The following is a 22,224-nucleotide window of genomic DNA, read 5'->3' as shown; positions in this document are numbered from 1 at the left end:
GCTACAGGTTATCTTTATCACCATTAACGTTATTAGACACTATGTGTCGGGCACTGTGCCAAGTGCTTTCCACGTCTTCCCTCATTTTGTCTCTGCAAACACTACTATTATCCCCATATTTCAGATACGTACACTGAGGCTGCAGAGGGCTCCTATAGGGCCGTGCACTGACTCCGAAGAGGAGCCAAGAGCTACTAATGATATTATAGCTCCGGAGACGGAGACTCTCCCAAAACCGACACTAAGCTCTGCACCCAAATGAGCGGGCGCGCGCTCCGCCTCGCGCTCTCGGAGACGTTTGGCCACGTGATCAGGGCCCGCCCCCGCCCGCCCCGCCCCCTCCCGCGCTCCCACCCTCTCTCCCTCCCTCCCCCTCCCTCCCCGGCCCGGTCCGGCCCATCCCCCTCCCCACCGGCTCCCTGAGGCCCTGCCGGGTCGGGCTGCGGGCGGCCGGGCGACGGCCGGACTGACGGACGCACGCGAGGACTGACTGACGGACACACGGAGGGCGGCGGGCACGCACGGCCCGGGCCGCTGCTCCAAGGCCCGCCCGGGAGGGCTGGGGCCGCGCTCAGGTGAGGTGACGGCGACGCGGGCCCGTAAGGGGTGGGCCCGCCGGGCGTCTGGGGTCCCGGCCCCGCTGGCTCCGCGGGAAGGAGGCGCCGCCCGGGCCCGGCGCGGGAAAATGGCGCCGGCCGGCAGTGGAACACGGCTTCTGTGCGGGCCCGGCCCGGAGCCGCCCCGCCCGCCGCGCTCGTGTCCCCGTCGCCATGTTGGGGAGCGGGCCCCGGGCCTGCGGGCGGGGGTGCTAGAGGGAGCGGGGGCCGGCCGGGGTTAGGGAGGGTGCGAGACGCGGGGTCTGGGGCGCTGAGGGAGTGCAGGGCCGGCCGGGGTCTGCACAGGGTGGCGCTCCAGGCCCGAGGAACCGGCGGGAGCCGACCGTAGGGTTGTGGCCGGGGGTCGAGAAGGGACACTGAGTCCAAACGGAACTGGGGTCAGGGTCCGTGAGACTGGAGGCCAGGACTGGAGTTTGGTTAGACTATTCGTGTTCAGGACCCCAGGGCAGTCAGGACCCAGAGGGCTTGGGGTCTAAGCTCTGGCTGTCAGAGCCGAGACAGTTCTTTGTGGAGGGTGGGGGGTGGGGGGGGAAGCTGTTGATTAGAAATATTAGAAATGGGGGCCCTTTGGATGCAGGCGCGAGTATCAGATTGGGCAGTTCTCAGAGTCGCGGCGCCGAATTGCAAAGCCTTATAATTCCACAGAGACTGAAGGCATATGTTCCCCTAGCGTATTCTACTCCCTATTGGGAAGAGCAACAGAAAATAGTAAGACTTTGATGAGAAAGTGGGAAAAGAGGGACCGAAGTTTGGGTGCCGGAGCTGGCCAACAAATGGGGTGTATGGACTGGAACTGGTTGGCAAGAAGAAAGAGCCTCCATCAACTTAGGGAGTTTGTGTGTATCTTTAAAAGGAGGGACCGGGCTGTTTGTGGGCGGTGACCCAAGGTGTCTTCCCAGGAAGGGGACAGCCCACTGTTTTAAGAGCGGGGTCACCTGGGGAGGTCATCAGAAAGGCGTTTTGAAGCCAGTAAGAATGTTGAAGAGAAATGAATGTGTAAAAACTACAAGAGTCTTAGAGATCATGTAACAATTTCAGATCATGTAGTGATTTTAGCAGAGACTTAGAAAGATAAAGATGACTCCTCAAGATCTCACAAGTTCCTGGCCAAGGAGGTCCTCTGCCTCCTCATTCAACACACTGCTTTAGAGGAATTTGTTAGCTGTGAGAAAAGTGTTAAGGTGAGCTCTGCAGCATATATCAATGACCTGTTAATCTCTTTTGTTTTGGTAATTGGTTTGTCAGAAAAACTGAAGGGGGATACCAAAAAAGTGCAGGTAACCAACTATTTGATCATTTCCAGCCTCCCTCCATTTGTGCAAAGAAGTTATCTTCAGGACCCTCTTGACTTCTAACTTTCTAGAGTTGTAAGAGATGCTCCTTCTGTTTTAGGTGTTTACTGTACAGCAAGGGGACACAGAAAGCCAAAAAAGATAACTGTGAACAATGAATGGTACACACCCAGGATCTCTATCATGATCAAATTTCAGTTAAAAGTTTGATCAAGATAGGGAAGAGTTCGAGCATCTGGGTGGCTCAATGGGTTAAAACCTCTGCCTTCAGCTCGGGTCACCATCTCAGGGTCCTGGGAGGCTCTTTCCTCAGCAGGGAGCCTGCTTCTCCCTCCCTGTCTGCCTGCTTGTGATCTCTCTCACTCTCTGTCAAATAAATAAATAAAATCTTAAAAAAAAAAAATAGGGAAGAGTGCAAAGTTCATATGGGTTATGGAAGAATTCTGAGGAAAACTATGCAAATCAGTCATGAAATGGTAGTTCGGGGCTCCCATAAAAGCAACAAGGACTTTAAACAAAAGGTTATAAAGATGCCCATAGCAAGTAAGATTTTCTGTGTATGTTTGATGCATGTATACCATACATACGTATATAAGGCATCAAGATTCATTTGTTCTGGGATAATGCAGGAAGGCCTTTGTGCAGTGGGCCCCTCTGGCATCTGGTGAAGCTGCTCAGAAAAATAGTAACCCCTCTCAGAATAACATTTTTTATTTTTTATTTTTTATTTTTTTTTTAAAGATTTTATTTATTTATTTGTCAGAGAGAGAGCGAGCGAGAGCGAGCACAGGCAGACAGAGTGGAAGGCAGAGTCAGAGGGAGAAGCAGGCTCCCTGCGGAGCAAGGAGCCCAATGTGGGACTCGATCCCAGGACGCTGGGATCATGACCTGAGCCGAAGGCAGCTGCTTAACCAACTGAGCCACCCAGGCGTCCCAACATTTTTTAATTGAGTAAAACAAAATACCATGTTATAGAGAAAACCATTATATTGAAATACCGAAATACACAAATTATAAAATAGCAATATAGATTATCAGTACATTAAGAAATCGGATCTAGTGATGGGTCTGACAATTACAGTTTAAAACACATGAACATAAGTAAGACTTTTAGATATCAGTAACAACTGTAGTATGATATAAAGATATCTGTGATAACTGTGACAGTCACAGATAACCACCGATACTAGAGTGGTTTGTTGCCTATAACTCATATTTGAAGAAAATGGTAACTTTCAGTTAGAGGTTAGTGAATATAAAGAGATAGTTTTGTTCTGCTTTTTTCCTATCCAAGTTCATAGACCCCTCTGAATTCTGTCTGTGGATTTCCATCTGTGAACCCCAGGTTAAGAAACCCTACTTCTACCACCAAGCATGTCTTCCATTCAGCGGATATTTACTGTACGCTAAGATATGTCGAGCATTATGCTGGGCTGTGAGGATTCAAAGTTCTTTAAGACAGGGTCTTTTCACGTTAGATATTCAGTCTCATGAGAGAAATGAGCATATTAACAGTGATAGTTCAGGATGAATACCAAAGCAGTATCAAAGGTTGAAAAAACACAGAAGTGGGCACAACTCAGGTCTAGGAGTTAGGGAAGGTTTCGTGAAAGGGTGATACTTGAGACATGTCCTGAAAGGTGGAGGAGTTTGCCAATTGAAGAGTTGGAAAAAAGAGCTTTACAGGTAAAGTTATGCATTTCAGGAGATACAGTTGAATGTGGCGGGAGCATAATATGTGTGCAGAAAAAGTGATCAGGGACTGTTGTTCAGAACCTGGCTGAGAAGGACTTTGCTAGACAGAATCTTTAGCTGATAGGGAGGCATTCATGCTGTCCAAGGAAGAAGAGTGTATGATTTGGTTTAAATTTTAGGAAATAAATGGATGTTCTTTGAATGGAGGGTGGACTGGAGAGCAGGGAAGGAGTAATGAAGGTCTAGTCAAGACAGAGGCTGTGAGCCTTGAACAAAATTAGAATTTTCAGGTGCTGATAATTGACATTGCACGTGGTAAGAGAAAAAGAATATTTTAGATTATTGATTTGGGATGGTGGCTGTCAAAGAGGTTATAAAAAGGGTGAAAGGAAAATGAAGTGATAATTGTCACAAATCAGGGAGAAGAGTTTTTTGGGTTAGAGTAGTAGACTTGGAAACCATTGCAAAGCTGTCAAGCATGGTGTAGTTTTCACTTAAGGAAATCAGAGGTAAGTGTCAGCAGATATAAAAACCAGGGAAAGGGGTGCCTGGTTGGCTCACTAGATTAAGAGATTAAACATCTGTCTTTGGCTCAGGTCATGATCTCAGGGTCCTGGGATCGTGCCCCATGTCAGCTCCCTGCTCAGTGGGAGTCTGCTTCTCCCTCTCCCCCTGCTTGTGCTCACTCTCACTTACTCTCTCAAATAAATAAAATCTTTTAAAAAAGAAAATTTCCAATTAATAAAAAGCAGGGGAAGTAGGGAATGTAGAAAAATTATAGCTGTCTGTTTCGGAGGTCAGCAAACTCTGGGTCATGTCAAATTTGGCCCACCACCTATTCAGGTAAAAAAAGTTTTATTGCAATATAGGCACAGTTACTTATTTACGTACTGTCTTTAGCTGCTTTCACACCACCAATGGCAGAGTTGAGTAGTTTTAGAAGATATACAGTTCACAAAGCTGAAAATATTCTCTGGCCCTTTACTAAAGATGCTTGCCAATCTGATCAATGTCTGGGGATTAGATGTTCAGCTTCTGGTTTGCCATCTAGTTCCTATAAAATGGAGAATAAGCATCTTGGCTTTGTCCTTCTGGCTGAGTCCTCCATGCTCTGTGTATCTGCAGTATGATATAGAGCCCTGAATATTTTATATTGGTCAGCGATGCCAGGGTCTGTTGTGGGATCTGCTGTGTGGCAGCTGTGGTAGTGACAGGTTTTTGCAGCTGAGACCATGCTGGGGCTTTTTTTTTTTTTTTTTTTTTTTTTTGCCATTTTTCTGTTGAGTTGTCTTTTTCAAAAGATGTCTTTATGTTTTCTCATTTGTAATCCTTTGTTGATTATGTGTGTTATAGATATAATTTCCAGGTTGTTAATCTTTTTTTTTTTTAAAGATTTTATTTATTTATTCGACAGAGAGAGATCACAAGTAGGCAGAGAGGCAGGCAGAGAGAGAGAGAGAGGAGGAAGCAGGCTCCCTGCTGAGCAGAAGAGCCCGATGCAATGGGGGACTCCATCCCAGGACCCTGAGATCATGACCTGAGCCGAAGGCAGCGGCTTAACCCACTGAGCCACCCAGGCGCCCCAGGTTGTTAATCTTTTAAATCACTTTTTCTCTTACTAAAAGAAGTTGTGAATTTTAACATAGTCAAATCTATCAATCTTTTCCTCCCCCAAGATTTTGCAGTTATTCTTTATCTTCTTGAATCTCTACTGTTCTGCCTTCGATGTTTAGATCTCTAATTACTATGTCATGTGAGGTATGGTCCAGTTTCATTTTTTGTGTGTGTATAACCAATTATCCCAGCACCATTTATTGAATGGCACTTTGTTTTCAAATTATGTGCTCTTTTGGTGGAGTCTGACTAGGGTCCTAATTCTAGCTTTGCTGCTTGCTAATTATGTGACCTTGGACAATTGTGGAACCTCTTTGTGGCTCAGGTTCCTTGGCTTTTATTTTATGTATGTATGTATAAATATATGTATTACGTACCTGTGTATGTATATATGTAGTTAGCTCACCAGCCAGTCCAACACGGGACTTGAACTCACCACTGCAAGATCAAGAGTCGCATGCTCTACCTACTTAGACAGCCAGATGTCCCAGGTTTCCTCAGCTTTTAAAATAAGGATAATAGGGGACGCCTGGGTGGCTCAGTTGGTTAAGCAGCTGCCTTCGGCTCGGGTCATGATCCCAGTGTCCTGGGATCGAGTCCCACATCGGGCTCCTTGCTCAGCAGGGAGCCTGCTTCTCCCTCTGCCTCTGCCTGCCATTCTGTCTGCCTGTGTTCCCTCACTCTCCCTCTCTCTCTGATAAATAAATAAAATCTTTAAATAAAATAAAACAAAATAAGGATAATAGTATTTATCTCATAGAGTTGTGAGGAATAGGTGAGTTAATTCATGTAACGTGTCGAGCAGTGTGGCACCTAGGAGTTGCTGAATGCTGTTAGCTTATAGTTAGCACTATTGTTCATTTCCGATATCCAGCACCTGGCATAGTGTAGGGGCTCGACATACTCAACACAATTGTCTGTTTAATTTGGTTTTCAGATCAAAACAGAATGGTTGTGAGAGGTAAACTGAGTGTTACAGGAGGTGCTTCCAGTTTCTGCAGTTTTAGCTGCCGCTTCAGACTTTCTGCTGGGATGGAACTCCTCTTACCCCATCACTTCTTTTGCAGAGAACTTCTGTAACAGAGGCTGCAAACCAGCAGTCTCTGGTTGGATTTGACCTGCAAACATGTTTTGTTTGGCTCAAATGTCCACAGATTTCTGACTTACCTTGAAAATTTGGAAGATCTATCAACACCAAACTCATATTCTCTCATAGCAACAGAGTAAAAGCTAAAGCTTTTAGGTATGATGGGTGTTTGTTTTCTAATGCTCTGCGGTCCTCATTACTTTCTTGTTTTGCTCATTTACTTTTATTACTCTGTAGGCATTTCATTTTCTTGTTCTTAATTCACTGAGATTTTAAATATTCTCTCTTCCAACCCAATAAATGATATGTTAGGATAAGGGTCAGATTGGCAGAAATTGGCAAATGAGTTTGTGGGCAAGTAAAAACCAAAGGCTATTTCTAAGGATGAGTCATTCTTGATCATAATGAATAAAATGATGATTGAAATTAAAAGATGAGATGAAATTCATTTCAAATCACTGAATATTTAGCCATCCCATCTGTGTGCTGGGTACATTAGAAATTACCATGGTGGTGGTAGAAAAGAAAACTAGCTGGCTAGCTTTATGAAACATTTCAGAAGAGATCTTTTTTTTTTTTTTTAAAGATTTTATTTATTTATTTGACAGGCAGAGATCACAAGGAGGCAGAGAGGCAGGCAGAGAGAGAGAGAGGGGGAAGCAGGCTCCCCGCTGAGCAGAGAGCCCGATGCGGGACTCGATCCCAGGACCCTGAGATCATGACCTGAGCCGAAGGCAGCGGCTTAACCCACTGAGCCACCCAGGCGCCTCCAGAAGAGATCTTTTTAATTGTGATGTGGAGCTGTTTTCCAAGAGAATGGTTGGATGAGAGGAAGGAAAAACAGGAATTCATTCATTTGCGATACATTTATTGAGCCCTACCATGTGCATTAGGCTAGAACTCCCCAGGATACAAAGATGATTCTAGTTAAAGTGTCGTGTGGGATAGAGGTAATGTGTTATGGAGCTGGAATATCAGAGAATGGTACCTGAAAGAGGTGGCCTTTAGTGGAGCTGCCAAGAATGGTGTAGAGATGTGTATTTAGGAAATAGTAAAAAGAGTCCAGTTTGGCTGCAGAACAGGATTTTTACAGGGCTGTGGTTGGAGGTCAGGCTAGAAATGGAGATTGAACAACAATAGCAATAATGACAGTAGTAGCTCACATTTTTTGCATGTTTACTATTTGCCGGATAACTTCCCAAGCATTTTTTTTTTTTTTTTTACTTCTTTATTTATTTGACACAGAAACAGCTAGTGAGGGAACACAAGCAAGGGGAGTAGTAGAAGGAGAAGCAGGCTTCCTGCTTTCCTCTTTCCAAGCATTTAATTAGTATTTCTTTTAGTCCTCACAACAACCCTGTGAGATAGGGCACTGATTTTTATACCTTTTTACAGATAAACTGAAGAAAAGAGCTAACATTTGTTGGGGAAAGAATTTGAGTCCATGCAGTCTAATTCCAAGACCTGTGTTAGTCTCTGTATGCTATACAAGTGAATAAGGGAAGGCTTTGAATCCTTTTCAGTTCCAGGCTGGGAAGTTTAGATTTGATCGACTAAGTAATGGGAGTCATCAAAAGTTTTTAGCCAGTGACATAATGAGATCTGTACCTAAGAAAGTAAGCCTGCTAGTGAATGTAGGAACAGCATGAGTAGAAAGAAGAAATGTGGAACTAGTTTACTCGTTTCCTCCTTGCTAGATTTAGTGCTCCTTCAGAACTGACCCTGTGTCTGTTTGTCCCTCTCTTCCTTCACCTCCATTATCTACCTATTGTGTTGTCTGGCACATTTATTTTAAAAAATGTAATCTTTTTCTACATCACTTTATTCTAAAAAGAACTTGAAGTGGCTGCCTAGGAGCTCAGTATTTGCTAATCATCAATAATCATTAATAAATCATTATTAAATAAGTCATTAGTAATCATTAATAAATGACTAGAGATATAGGTAGATGTGTACATTAAGGGAGTATTGTGGCTTTGTTGGAGGGAGTAACATAGCCCTAGAATTTGGTGAAATGAAGGGGAAATGAAGATATCAAGGTCAAAGTATATAAACTTCCAGTTGTAAGATGAGTAAGTTCTGGGGGTCTGGAGTACAGGATGGTGACTATAGTTAACAGTAATGTATTAAAGACTAGAAAGTTGCTGAAAGAGTAAATTAGATCTTAAATGTTCTTGCTACACACCCAAAAAGAAAAAAAAGTAATTATATGAAGTGATGGATGTGTTAACTAAATTTATTGTGGTAATTTTGCAGTGTATATGTGTATCTGTCTCATTGTACATTTTAAACTAACACAATGCTGTATGTTGATTATATCTCAATAAAGTCAGGGGAAAAAAATCTTTGTCACTAATAATATTAATGATCACCAAATTCAGAGGGCATTCATACTTTAAATAGATATGTAAGTTTGTATTTAACATTAACCAACTATAGCCATCACCCCTGCACCCTCCCAATCCAACACACACAGAAAGGCAACAAAAGCTTCCATTAGCTGGCACTTTTACCAGTATTGAACCTGTTGGATATGAGTTCTATAATACCATTATGTATATTTTCTAAAGACCAGACAGCAGCAGTTTCTCACAGGAGGAAATAGTTGCAAATTTGTGAATCAGATCCTGTTTTGGATTTTACAGAAGGAAATTGTTCATTAGATGAAGTCTCTTGTAATTTTAAATATTATGTGAAAGTAAGACTGTGTCCCTACTATAAAATACAGACTTAAAAAGTTCAAACACGGGGCTCCTGGGTGGCTCAGTCGGTTAAGTGTCTGCCTTCGGCTCAGGTCATGATCCCGGGATCCTGGGATCGAGTCCCACAAGGGGCTCCCTCTTCAGTGGGGAGCCTGTGCCCCCCTCTCCCTCTGCCTGCCTCTTTGCCTACTTGTACTCTTTCTCCCTCTTTCAAATAAATAAATAAAATCTTTTAAAAAAAAAAGTTCAAACACTTGGAGAAATCAAAGACATTGTGGTTAACCACCAAATGCTAGTATAGGTGAGAAGATTTTAGGTAAACCAGCATCTGACTAGGCTTAGTAAGAGACTAATCAATAGACCCAAATAATGGATTTGTTAAATAAATATTCTTTCCCATTGTGGATATTAAGTATAATATAAGCAGTATGTGCACCTACATGTATGCACATATCTGTGTGAAATACATTGGTATAGCTGGTATAAGTCTGAATCTAGGAATGCTTCCTAAAAAGAATGAGCCTTCAGCTGAGTTCTTTTAGATTGTGTTCAATTCTTTAGTATGTGTGGAGATGACTCATTCAGAAGCATTGCAATCAGAATAATTAAGTGTGGAGGAAAATGTGATTATGATAGTATATATTGACTGCCTACCAGTGTTGAGGGGTATATCCAGTTGGTGAGTAATTAGTTTCTGCCTTCTAGGAAACTAATTCATCTGGGAAAGTGGTAGGAACATAAATGAAAAGGGGGGTGGGGGAGCATAAATGTTTTAAATGCACTGTAAATGCACTGTAAATTAAAGAGAGAGAGAGTTCTGCTACCAGTTGGAGGATCAGCGGAGGCTTCATGGAAATGCTGGTATATTTCCTAGGGCTGCTATAATAAACTACCACAAGCTGGGTGACTTAAAACAACAAAAATTATTCTCTTACAGTTATTGACACTGGAACCTGAATTTAGGGTGTCAGCAGGGCCATGTTCTCTCTGAGACTTAGGGTAGACTCTTTCCTTGCCTCTTCCTAGCTTCCATCAGTTCTTGATGTTTCTTTTCTTCTTTTTTTAAGATTTTCACTTATTTATTTGAGAGAGAGAGAGAGAGAGAATGAGCAGGGCAAGGGGCAGAGGGACAAGCAGACTCCCTGCTATGTGGGAGCATTGTGGGGAGATGAAGCCAGAGTAGTTTGTTGGGGCCCTAGATGCCAGAGCTAGGACATTCAAATGTTGCTGAGTGGGTAATATGTGGGAACAGGATGGTACTGCAAAATTTTGAAATAAGGTGGGTAACTGATTCAAGCTTTGGATAGCTAATTCAAGCTTTAAGGAGGTTCTCTAACCTAGTGATCATGGCTAAGTAGACACCCCGAAGAAAAACAGATGGTTGTTGATTTCACACACTGAGCCTCCCTCGTTTGCCAATGCCAATTATGCCCGCAACTTTTCACCAGGACAGTCAGGGAATCCAACTTATATAAAAAGCAGCACTTGGAAAAACACCACAACAACAAACTTTGAGGGTTCTTTAGCCTCTTGGTCTGTCATCCATGGACATTGAAATACATCAGTTTTTAAGGATCTCTATTCAGAAGCCTCTCCATGGATTTCAGTATTAATAGTCATGTTGCTCTTCATTTTTTTTTCAAATTTTTCTTCAAAATCACCTCTTTTCCATCCTTTTTTTATCTCTTGATTTTTCTCAGAACTCTCTTCAGTCTTTCCGTATCTTTTCTAAACATCTGACTAATCGAAAGAATTGAGAAAGATTGTGGACTGTCCAAGCCAATGCTACACTTTTTTTCTATGTCCTTAAAAAAAAAAAAACTTTTTTTTTTTTTTAAATTTTACATAGTCTCCATGTCTAGTATGGGGCTTGAGCTCCCAGCCCTGAGATAAAAAACTACATGCTCCACCAACTAAACCAGCCAGGTGCCCCTTCTCTTTGTCCTTTTAGTAATAGTTATGTTGACTTTTGTCCACAATAGGACTTTATTCAAATTTTGAATGCCCATTCAAACTGTGGTCAACAGCAGAGCTCAGGTGCTTTTTCTTATTTGTCTCTAGGCAGTTCTTCCTGATTGTATATTTGCATTGTTAATATATTCTCAAAGAACTTGTGTCCTCATGAAATTTTTAAAATTGTGTTTAAATATTACAAACAAAATACTTTCTAGTCATTAGCATATGGATACAGTCTTTACAAGTTTAATTCATAGTTTTTTTAAATAGTTTTTTCGTTTGGCAATATATTGAGGTACTTTTCCACATGTTTATATACTTACTTTTATCGGATATACAATAACCAAAGTTTAAGTATTCTCTATTTATTTGGCATTTGGGTGATTTCCATTTTGTTTTTATTTTTGGTTTGCAATTCTCAATTATACTGCTGTAACATGTTATTATAAAGGTTTTTTCCCTCAATTTTTTTCTTAGAATATAGTCTCTAAAATGATACAGTTTGGTTTGAGGATAATCACTTTTTAGCTATCTTGTCAGCTTATTCTTTAGAATAACTAGCAGTTTATATTGCCACTGCCACTAGTTATTATTGGATTTTTTATATTTTTTCTTCCAGTATAATATGTGGATTTTTAAAATATTTTAAATATTTTATTATGAAAAATTTCAAATATACAAAACAACCCTGAAACTGTAGAATAAACTCCCTTCTACCCACCACTTATATTTAATGTATAGTCATATGCTTAACAAAATACTTATTATGTTAAACCTTTTAAAAATAAAGACATCATGAAACTATGCCTTTAAACATTTTAGCATGAATCTCTTTCAAATATGTTCTTCCGCATAATCACAGTACTGTTGTCACACCTAGCAAATTATCAGTAATTCCTTGATATTATCTAACATTAAGTCTGTATTTAAGTTTCCCTCACTGTCTCCAAAATGACTTTTATAGCTGACTTATTCAAGTGGAATCAAATTTAAGGACCATGCATTGCATTTGCATGTTATTATTTATGTAGTTGTAGTCTTTTTAAAACCTGGAACAGTTCTCTGTCCTTGTCTGCTTTCTTACCTTCTAAAATTCTTTTCATGGGCATTGATTTGTTGAGACCAAAGCAGTTTTAATTTCCTACATTGTGGATTTATCTGATATTTTCTTAGTGATATTTATTCCTTTATTACTTATATCTGCCTAAACTGGAAGGTTCAAAGACTAGATTAGATACTAGCTGAACATTTTGGCAAAAATACTTAAATATTCTTCACATTACCTCATATCACAGGTACACAGATGTTTAGTTGTCCCACTATTGATGATAACTTTGATCACAGGTTTAAGGTTGTGACTTCCAGATCTATTGTGAAGTTACACTTTTTTCTTCTCTGACTAGCAAATATATTTTTTACTTTTATTAAGATGAGTATTTTTAAAATCTTCTTTGAGCTAGTTTTTCATATAATTTGACCATTTGTTCAGTGTAGATTTGGTAATTTCCTTTTTGCATAGTGTGTTTAAAAATTTTATTTAGTGTAACAGTGAGTTTTTATAATAGATAAATTTCAAGTTTCAAAATATAGCTGAAATCCAATATAATTTAACCAAAAAAGATACAGATTGTAAATACATAATAGGGGACATTCTTTTGATGAGATTTTGTAATGAGACATGTTTCCTTTTTTAAAAAACATTCTAGGGGCCCCTGGGTGGCTCAGTGGGTTAAAGCCTCTGCCTTCAGCTCAGGTCATGATCCCAAGGTCCTGGGATCTAGCCCCGCATCAGGTTCTCTGCTCAGCAGGGAGCCTGCTTCCCTTCCTCTCTCTCTGCCTGCCTCTCTGCTTACTTGTGATCTCTGTCAAATAAATAAATAAAACCTTAAAAAATAAAATAAAAAATAAAAAACATTCTAAGTAGAGAAACCTAAAAAACATAAGGCTCTTGTATCAACAGTTTCATTTTTTTTTTGAAACGGGGATAGATCTCAAATTCATAAAAGTTGGATTTACATTTGTTTTACATACCCACCCAAAAAGCACCCAGAATGTATTTTATTTCTTCTTCTTTGAGTGTTTCATTTGGTTGCTTTTATATACCCATTTTTTAAAGAAAGATTTTTACTTATTTATTTGACAAACAGAGATCACAAGTAGGCAGAGAGGCAGGCAGAGAGAGATTGATTTGCGGCTTGATCCCAGGACCCTGGGATCATGACCCGAGCTGAAGGCAGAGGCTTTAACCCACTGAGCCACCCAGGTGCCCCTATATACCCATTTTTAAAATCAATTTTAAATAATTCCTTTTTCTGTCATTCCTGTTACAGATTATTTTTTTCTTATTCCATTTTTTTTCTGTTATCAATTGAGTAGGATTTTCCTTCCAAACCACAAAAGCAAGATAGGCATATTAAAACTATTTGAGTATCATCTGAAGTATATGAAGAAGCCAATTCTCTCCTCTTCTCCAGTTCCTGTCTTCCAACCTACCTAAGTATAATAGCCTAGAGTGGTTCTTTCATATTTTTCTCTATAGTCTTAGAAGTAAATTACATAACTGATTCATTTTCTCTCTTACAAGATTATCATGATGCCATACACATTATTCTACAAATTCTGGGTTTTTTACTTTATAGAATATACATTTCATTCTGTGTCATTAAACAGATATCTAATTTATTTTTTTCTAGCTACATAATGTTTCATTTATGTAGGTTTCCTTTTTTTTTTTTTTTAAAGATTTTATTTATTTGAGAGAGAGCATGAGAAGGGAGAAGGTCAGAGGGAGAAGCAGGCTCCCTGCGGAGCTGGGAGCCGGTTGCATGACTCTATCCTGAACTCTGGGATCATGACCTGAGCTGAAGGCAGTGGCTTAAGCAACTGAGCCACTCAGGTGCCCCAATTTATGTAGGTTTCTGAAGGAGCATAAAGTTTTTTCTTTTTTCTTTTTTTTTTTTTTTAAGATTTTATTTATTTATTTGACAGAGAGAGATCACAGTAGACAGAGAGGCAGGCAGAGAGAGAGAAAGGGAAGCAGGCTCCCATAAAGTTTTTTCTAATTTTATTTTCCCCATCACAAACAGTGGATATCCTTGTACATATATCTTTAAGAAATGGAGTTTTTACTTCTGTAGGATAAATCCCCAAATACGGGGTAGTAAGCTTATAATGTAAGTATTATGAACTTCCAGGTTATTTTCCAAAAGGTTGCAGTTCTTACTTGGAGTGGATAATAGTTACCTTTTTAGTTTTTGCCAATCAGCTGAGAAGAGTTTTCTTATTTTTATTTTCATTTCCCAGACCATTAATAAGTTGTATACATTCACTGGACATTTGTATTCCCTATTCTGCAGATTGCCTTTACCAATTCTTTACTTATTTTTCTCTTGGGGTGTTAATTTTTTACTCTTTAATCAACTTGCAGGTGTTTTTGTGTATTTAGAGTATTAATCCCTTTTTTGTCATATGGAACAAATATATTATTCCGAAAGTCTATTATATGGCTTTTGACTTTGCGGTTTCTTATGACATATAGACTATTTTGATTTTTACATTATCATGTCTGTCAGTCTTTATTACTTCTGGGTTCATGTCTTGCTCATCATCACCCCACTAATGAATTCTTATTTTATTTCTGTATTTTTGTTTTATTGTTATTAATTTTTTACCTTAATTTTGTTTTTCTCTTTTTTGCAGTTTGGGCAGATTTATTTCTTTGTGTGTTTGTTTTTTTTTTTTTTTTTTTTTAGTATAAATAAACTTTATCTTGCCATTGAATTTCCTCTTCTGATCAAAATATTCTTTTTATTGTTTGGCAATAAGCACAGTATAGATTTAAATCTCTTTTGAACTTTGAAGAAATACTTTTTAAATTGTTCCAAGTCATTTTGAATCCTGTATCTTTGTTTGAAAGTATTAGCAATAGTGTATTCACCTACTACAGTCTGCCTACAAGTTTCCTAAGTGGACTTATCTGATTCATCAATAATGATGAAATGGTAGCTATAGGATTTAAAAGATGATCTTAGGACTTCAGTGTTTGATTTAAAAAGTGACAATTTTAGGGGTGCCTGGGTGGCTCAGTGGGTTAGGCCGCTGCCTTCGGCTCAGGTCATGATCTCAGGGTCCTGGGATCGAGTCCTGCATCGGGCTATCTGCTCAGCAGGAAGCCTGCTTCCCTCTCTCTCTCTGCCTGCCTCTCCATCTACTTGTGATTTCTCTCTGTCAAATAAATAAGTAAAATATTTTTTAAAAAATAAAAAGTGACAATTTTAAGAGCATAAAGCAAAAAAAGAAAAGAGAAAAAGAAAAGCCTGATAACGCTGTCATTGTGAATATAAGACAATGGAGAAGAAGAAACACTGGTAAACTCTTAGAATGATGGCCTAGGGACTGCTGTAACTTAGAGCCCAGATCTCATGATTTAACTGCGTTGGAAATTTAATGGAGAAAAAAAAAGTCATTGTGCTTTTTAAAAAGATTTTATTTATTTGACAAAGAGAGAGAGAGCATAAGGAGGGGGAATGGGAGAGGGAGAAGGAGGCTTCCCACTACTAACTGGTCTGGATCCCAGAACCCTGGGATCATGACCTGAGCTGAAGGCAGTTGCTTAACCAACTGAACTATTGTTCTTTAAAGTTGTCTTCCATCTTACGGTAAGACAATATTTATTATTATTATTATTATTATTATTAATTATACCATACTTTTCTAGTGCTTTTATTTTTTAAAATTATTTTTATTAACATATAATGCATTATTTGCCCCAGTGGTACAGGTCTGTGAATCGTCAGGCTTACACATTTCATAGCACTCACTATATCATATACCCTCCCCAGTGTCCATAACCCAACCACCCTCTCCCTACCTCGCTACCCCCAGCAGCCGACATTTTTTTTTGTGAGATTGAGAGTCTCTTAATGGTTTGTCTCCCTCCTGATCCCATCTTGTTTCTAGTGCTTTTAAAATGAATTCTTTTGTAAAGAGGTATCACATATGAAATGAAAGACTTTCCTGCTAATAAGAAGCTTCATATTATTTACTTAGGCCTCAATTTTTTCATTAGGATATTAGACCAGATGATTGCCAAGGGCTCTGCTAAGATTCTCAATTTATTTTAGGGAATTTTTTAGTAGTTCTGTATTATAGGATTTGATCAACTTTTCAATGTTTTATGTATTTCATTAAAAGACTGATACTTCAAACCTGTATTATTATTATTATTTTTACTGTAGCTTTACATTTGATCTTAGTCAAAAGGCCGAGAAGTGATACTATTAGTGTACTAATAGTGATACTATTAGTGATTTTATTAGGATTAAAAGAACACAGTGGTGTTCATAATTAGAACATGATGTATAAAGTTTTTAGATATACATATAGTTTTTTCTTAATTTTACTTTATCCACTTTTATGGCATCTAACAATATGGGGAAAATCTCTTTGAACCTCTGACTTATTTTGTTGGGTTATATCGTGCTTAGTTAAATTAACTGCATTTGTGTTAGGATGAGTAGTTCTAGGAATCTCATAGTTCATGAATTTATCTTTTGTTTCTTATACTAAAATGTCAGAATTGAAATTTAAAAATTAATGTAATTGGGGCACCCGAGTGGCTCAGTGGGTTAAAGCCTCTGCCTTCAGCTCACGTCAAGGTCTCAGGGTCCTGGGATCGAGCCCCACATCTGGCTCTCTGCTGAGCGGGGAGCCTACTTCTCCCTCTCCCTCTGTCTGCCTCTCTGCCTACTTGTGATCTCTGTCTGTCAAATAAATAAATGAAATCTTAAAAAAAAAAATTAATGTAATTATTCCCTAATCCCTTAAATTGTCTATTATTCCTACCAGAACAAACCAGTTGTTGCTACAGGATTGAAATGCCAATCTCTGACAGGCATTTTGTGGATCCTTTCAAGGTACTAAGTTTCTATGATTTGATTAGAGGTTTGCATAAATTTTCTCTTGGGAGCCCTCAATTTAGGAACAGGAAGCATGTAATAGTTTTATAAGAGATTGACAAGGTGTAGGGAGGATGGGATTGGATCTTTAGTTGTACCATGGCAAGTCATTTTGACAGTTCACGTTTAACTGTTTATTCACATTTTTTTTTTTTTAAGATTTTAGTTATTTATTTGACAGACAGAGATCACAAGGAGGCAGAGAGGCAGGCAGAGAGAGAGGGGGAAGCAGGCTCCCACTGAGCAGAGAGCCTGATGCGGGGCTCAATCCCAGGACCCTGAGATCATGACCTGAGCCGAAGGCAGAGGCTTTAACCCACTGAGCCACCCAGGCGCCCCTGTTTACTCACTTTTTAAATACCTAATAAATTATCTTGAAACTTTTAAGTCTATGTGGTTAACAAGTCAACTTATTATAAGTACTTTAAGTACTAAAGTAAAGTAATACTTTACTAGTACTTAGTAAGTAGTAAATAATATCCAGATTTAGGCATTCATATAAATGTTATTTAAATTTCTCATTCTACAAAATTTTTGTTTCTTATATAGTAACTTCAGGAGCAAGAAAGTACTTGTCCTGCTTGGTACATAATACACAATTGGTAAAAGGTAGTTGAACGAATGCATCCATTGGAAGTATTCAAATTCTGGATTAGAAATTATGAGGGACTTCTCTACACATAATTTCTATTTAAACAATAACTCATGGAGGTGCCTGGCTGGCTCAGTTGGTGGAGCATGTGACTCGTGATGTCTGGGTTGTGAGTTCAAGCCCCTCACATTGGGTATAGAGATTATTTAAAAATAAAGTTTTTAAAAAAATAATAACTTACGGTCTGGAAGTTTGAAATGATTTCACTTGATCTTAGCCAAAAGGCTGAGAAGTGATTGAAATGATTTCAAAATATAAAGTTAAAAACTCATGTAGAAGAGTCTCTTGGTAAAGTATTAAGGAAATTATTACTAGCCATCTTTTTTTTTTTTAAGATATTATGTTTAAGTGATCTCTGTACCCAACATGAGGCATGAACTTAAAACCCCAAGATCAAGAGTCACATGCTCTAGTGACTGAGCCAGCCAGGCACTCCTATGACTAGCCATCTTTGAGAAGGAAATGTTTTACACCCAGATCCAGAAGAATTCTAGGATTCTCATTTGACAAAGCTGTTTATTTAAAGTATAGTTGTCGGGGGACCTGGGTGGCTCAGTGGGTTAAGCCACTGCCTTCGGCTCAGGTCATGATCTCAGGGTCCTGGGATCGAGTCCCACATCGGGCTCTCTGCTCAGCAGGGAGTCTGCTTCCCTCTCTCTCTCTCTCTCTGCCTGCCTCTCTGTCTACTGTGATCTCTCTCTGTCAAATAAATAAATAAAATCATAAAAAAAAATAAATAAAGTATAGTTGTCACACTAATGTGACTTTAGTTTCAGATGTACACCATAGTGCTTTGACAAGTTTATTCATTGTGCTGAGTTCACCATAAGGGGCATCTCTCACCATAAAACTCTTATTAGAATATCATTGACTATATTCCTTAAGCTGTACCTTTCATCTCCATGATTTACTCATTACATAACTGGAAGCCTGGACCTACCTCCCACTCCCCTTCACCCATTTTGCCCATTTCCCATGTCCACTACAAATCTATTTAAAACATTTGAATAGAGATATTCATTGGTTAAAGTGAAAGCAGATAGAATAATAATTAAATTAGGCTTTTTAAACTTCTTTATGTAGATAGTGCACAGTTGTGAATGTAGGACATCTATATTTTCTGTTTATTTGCTTGTTTGGTTTTTGCATTGTCATTTGTGATGAAAATTTTTTCAGAGTATAAGTAGGAGAATAAATATTAAATTAAAAAGTATATTATTATCAGTACATTTATAGTTTTACAACAGAAAGAGTAGGAAAGTGACAAGAAAGATTTAGTCTGTAGCTGACTACATACATGATCTAGGGCAAATCATGTAACCTCTGTGTGACTGTTTCTGCTTCATACTTCTTTGGAATCCTTCAGGATTTCTGCCCAAGACAAATTTATCTGTTTTTTAGTAGTTGTTAACTAAAGTATAACACATACAATGCAGAGTACCCAAATGATACACATAGTAAATTATAAAATAAACACACTTGTATAAGGACTGTTGATGTTTTTTTAAAAGCTTTCTTTTTTTAAAAAAAAGATTTTATTTATTTATTTGGCAGATAGAGATCACAAGTAGGCAGAAAGGCAGTTAGAGAGAGAGAGAGAGAGAGAGAGAGAGAGAGAAGGAAGCAGGCTCCCTGCAGAGCAGAGAGCCCAAATCCCAGGACTCTGGGATCAAGACCCGAGCAGAAGGCAGAGGCTTTAACCCACTGAGCCAGCCAGGCACCCCTTTAAAAAGCTTTCTTGATGATTATGAAACCTTTTCTTTTTAAGAAACACTGGATTTGAGACTATAGGTAATTTCATGTATTTTAACAAGCCTTTTTAGAGTGAAATTAGCAGAAACAGTGGTAGAAAGAAGGAATTTGGCCAGTTACAAAAATTTATTTGGCTTATATACTTAGTCTTTTCTTCTGATGTTTCTCTTGTTCCTCTTTGTCCTTTTTCCTTTCTGTCTAGGTCCTGGATGGAATGGAGAGGGGTCCTACTGAACATCTGTTATCTTTTCTGAGACTGGTCAGAGAGTTCTTAAACAGGTCTGTTGTTTATATAGAATACAAATGCAATCTTGTTTTATTAAAAAAATTAATTTCAATTGATAAGAAAAGGATTGAATTAGATAGAAATAGAGTTTACTTTTTAAAAATAAGGCATTTTGTTCTTAGTGTCCGTGGGGCATTTTAGTTTGGTAGGCTGCATTTTACATGTAAATGGGACCCAGAGCAACTGAATTAAATGAGATCTGCCTATTAGAAAAGCATTTTTTTTTTAACAGAAAAGCAAGTGAGCCTTACCTTTTTCAGTTATGTTGAATATATGTAACATGGCAGAATTCTTTATTGGTTTCATTGGAAAGTACTAAGAAAAGATTAAAAGCTGAATATCTTATTTGTCTGTGACTCTGGAGGGGAATGGAGGCCTGAGTAAATCCAAGAAGGAAAACATATGGCCCTCTTTCTCATGTTTTCAGAATTTATAACATTGGGGAAAAAGGTACCTTGCAATCTCTGATTCAGAGAAAGACAAGTATATAGAGTTTTGGCATTGTTCCCCGCCCCCCATTCATCTATGTCTTACTCTGTCACCATGAATGAATTTTGTCATTATTCAATCAGATAAAAACCCTAGCATCAATAATTTGCCAAGTTCAAACTTGTCTTCACCTTGGACTCATCTGTTGAACTTGGCAAATTATTGATGCCTTTGCCTCTCTTCCTTCCCTACTCCTCACTCCTTTGTGATTTAATTGGCCTGGGGGTATGACAAGGGTTTCGGAACTTTTAAGAGGTCCCCAGGTGATTCTAAAGTACAGACAATTTTGGGAACCACAACTTTAGCTAAAGCAGATCTGGCCACTATTGCAACTTGTGACTTTTTTTCCATAAATAAGAGGAAAAATATTTTGATTTAAGAACTCCGTGCTTTAGAAATAAGTCAGTCAGAGAAAGACAATTATCATATGATCTCACTGCCAAGCAGAATTTAAGAAACAAGGTAGAGGATCATAGGGAAGAGAGGAAAAAATGAAACAAGATGAAAACAGAGAAGGAAGTAAACCATAAGAGACTTAATCTTAGGAAACAAATTAAGGGTTGCTGGAGGAAGCGGGTCGGGGATGGGGTGGTTGGGTGATGGATATTGGGGAGGGTATGTGTTGTGGTCCGCGCTGGGTATTATGTAAGACTGACAAATCACAGACCTGTACCCCTGAAACAATACATTATTATGGTAATTAAAAAAAAAAAAAAGAATCCGTGCTTTAAACTTAAATTCTTACTAGAATGTAAGCCCCATAAAAGCAGATACTGTGTCTATATATTTTTTTTAATCATTGTATATTTAGCATTTAGAACAATATCTGGCATATACTGCATGCCTAAATATTTGTTGAATGAGTGAATGAACCTGTCAGTCTCCAGTGAGGTGAGAGTATGCTGTTAGTGAATACTCCAGGGGTCTGAGAGAGTGGAGTGGAAAGACCAGCCTCTAGATAGAATCAGACTGCCTGGACTTGAATAATGGCCCTGTCACTTACTAACAGTATGGTTATAAGCAGATTACTTCTCTGTGCCTAAGTTCCCTCATTTGAAAAAAAAGGGGGGGGGGGTAATAGAATCTGTTTCATGGGATTGTTGGGCGTACTAATTGAGTTCATAATGCAAAGAGCTTAGAACAGTGCCTGATATATAATCTGTAAGTTGTAGCTACTGAAAAATTCCAGACACCCTGGATTCTCTGCCTTTTGGATAATTTATCTGTAGAATACTGTTTGAAGGCTAAGTCAGAATCATGGAAACAGTTGCATTAGATATAGTTAAGGTTTGACGAAGGTGTTGGTTTTTTTTTTTTTTTTTTTTTGGTTAACTTAATGAGGTGTAATTTACACACAGATTATCCATTTTATTTATTTATTTTTACTTGCATCCATTTATTTTTCTTTTTTCTTTTCTTTTCTTTTTTTTTTTTTTAAAGATTTTACTTATCTATCTGACAGAAAGAGTGCACAAGCAGGGGGAACAGCAGGCAGAGGAAGAGGGAGAAGCAGGCTCCCCAATGAGCAGGGAACCCGATGGGGGGACTTGATCCCAGGATCCTGGGATCATGACCTGAGCCAAAGGCAGTAACCAACTGAGCCACCCAGGGACCCCCGCCCCCCCCGCATCGGTTTTATTTTATTTTATTTTAGTTTTTTTTTAAGATTTTATTTATTTATTTGACAGAGATCACAAGTAGGCAGAGAGGCAGGCAGGGAGAGAGGGAGAAGCAGGCTCCCCACTGAGCAGAGAGCCCGATGCGGGGCTCGATCCCAGGACCCTGGGATCATGACCTGAGCCGAAGGTGGAGGCTTTAACCCACTGAGCCACCCAGGTGCCCCCCCCACATCGATTTTAAAGTGAAACATGTTTCAGTGGGTTTTGACAGATGTATTTATTAGTTTATACTGTTTATTATGAAACAGCCACTACAACCAAGATACAGAAAATTTCCATCTCCCTGATGTTTCCTTATACTCTTTTGCAGTGTGTCCATCCCAGCACCCCCACCAATATATTGCTTTGCACTTTCAAGAGTTCTAGAAATTCACACATTATGTTCTCTTTTGTGTCTAGCTTCTTTCCCTCAGCATAGTTTTGATATGTATCCATGTTTTTGCATC

At 39.0% G+C, this 22,224-nt stretch overlaps 1 protein-coding gene across 19 annotated transcripts in view; it reads left to right on the top strand.

Annotated features, from left to right (window-relative positions):
* The first annotated feature begins 306 nt into the window (after positions 1 to 306).
* NCOA6 (nuclear receptor coactivator 6) overlaps positions 307 to 22,224 on the top strand; it is a 104,523-nt gene continuing 82,605 nt past the window's right edge. For 9 of the 19 annotated variants that reach the window (XM_082746138.1, XM_082746136.1, XM_082746135.1 and 6 more), the window contains exons 1-2: positions 323 to 575; positions 19,527 to 19,603. The gene's annotated coding sequence lies outside the window, so the exon portion shown is untranslated. Of the gene's footprint in view, positions 576 to 19,526; positions 19,604 to 22,224 lie in introns of all 19 variants that reach the window. The other 10 variants (XM_082746131.1, XM_082746146.1, XM_082746142.1 and 7 more) reach the window with 4 other exon arrangements.

The sequence above is a fragment of the Mustela nivalis genome (assembly GCF_964662115.1).
Source record: "Mustela nivalis genome assembly, chromosome: 8".
NCBI classification, from domain to species: Eukaryota; Metazoa; Chordata; class Mammalia; order Carnivora; family Mustelidae; genus Mustela; species Mustela nivalis.
The sequence above is the reverse complement of the archived record's forward strand: the minus strand, read 5'-3'. Positions and strand labels throughout refer to the sequence as shown.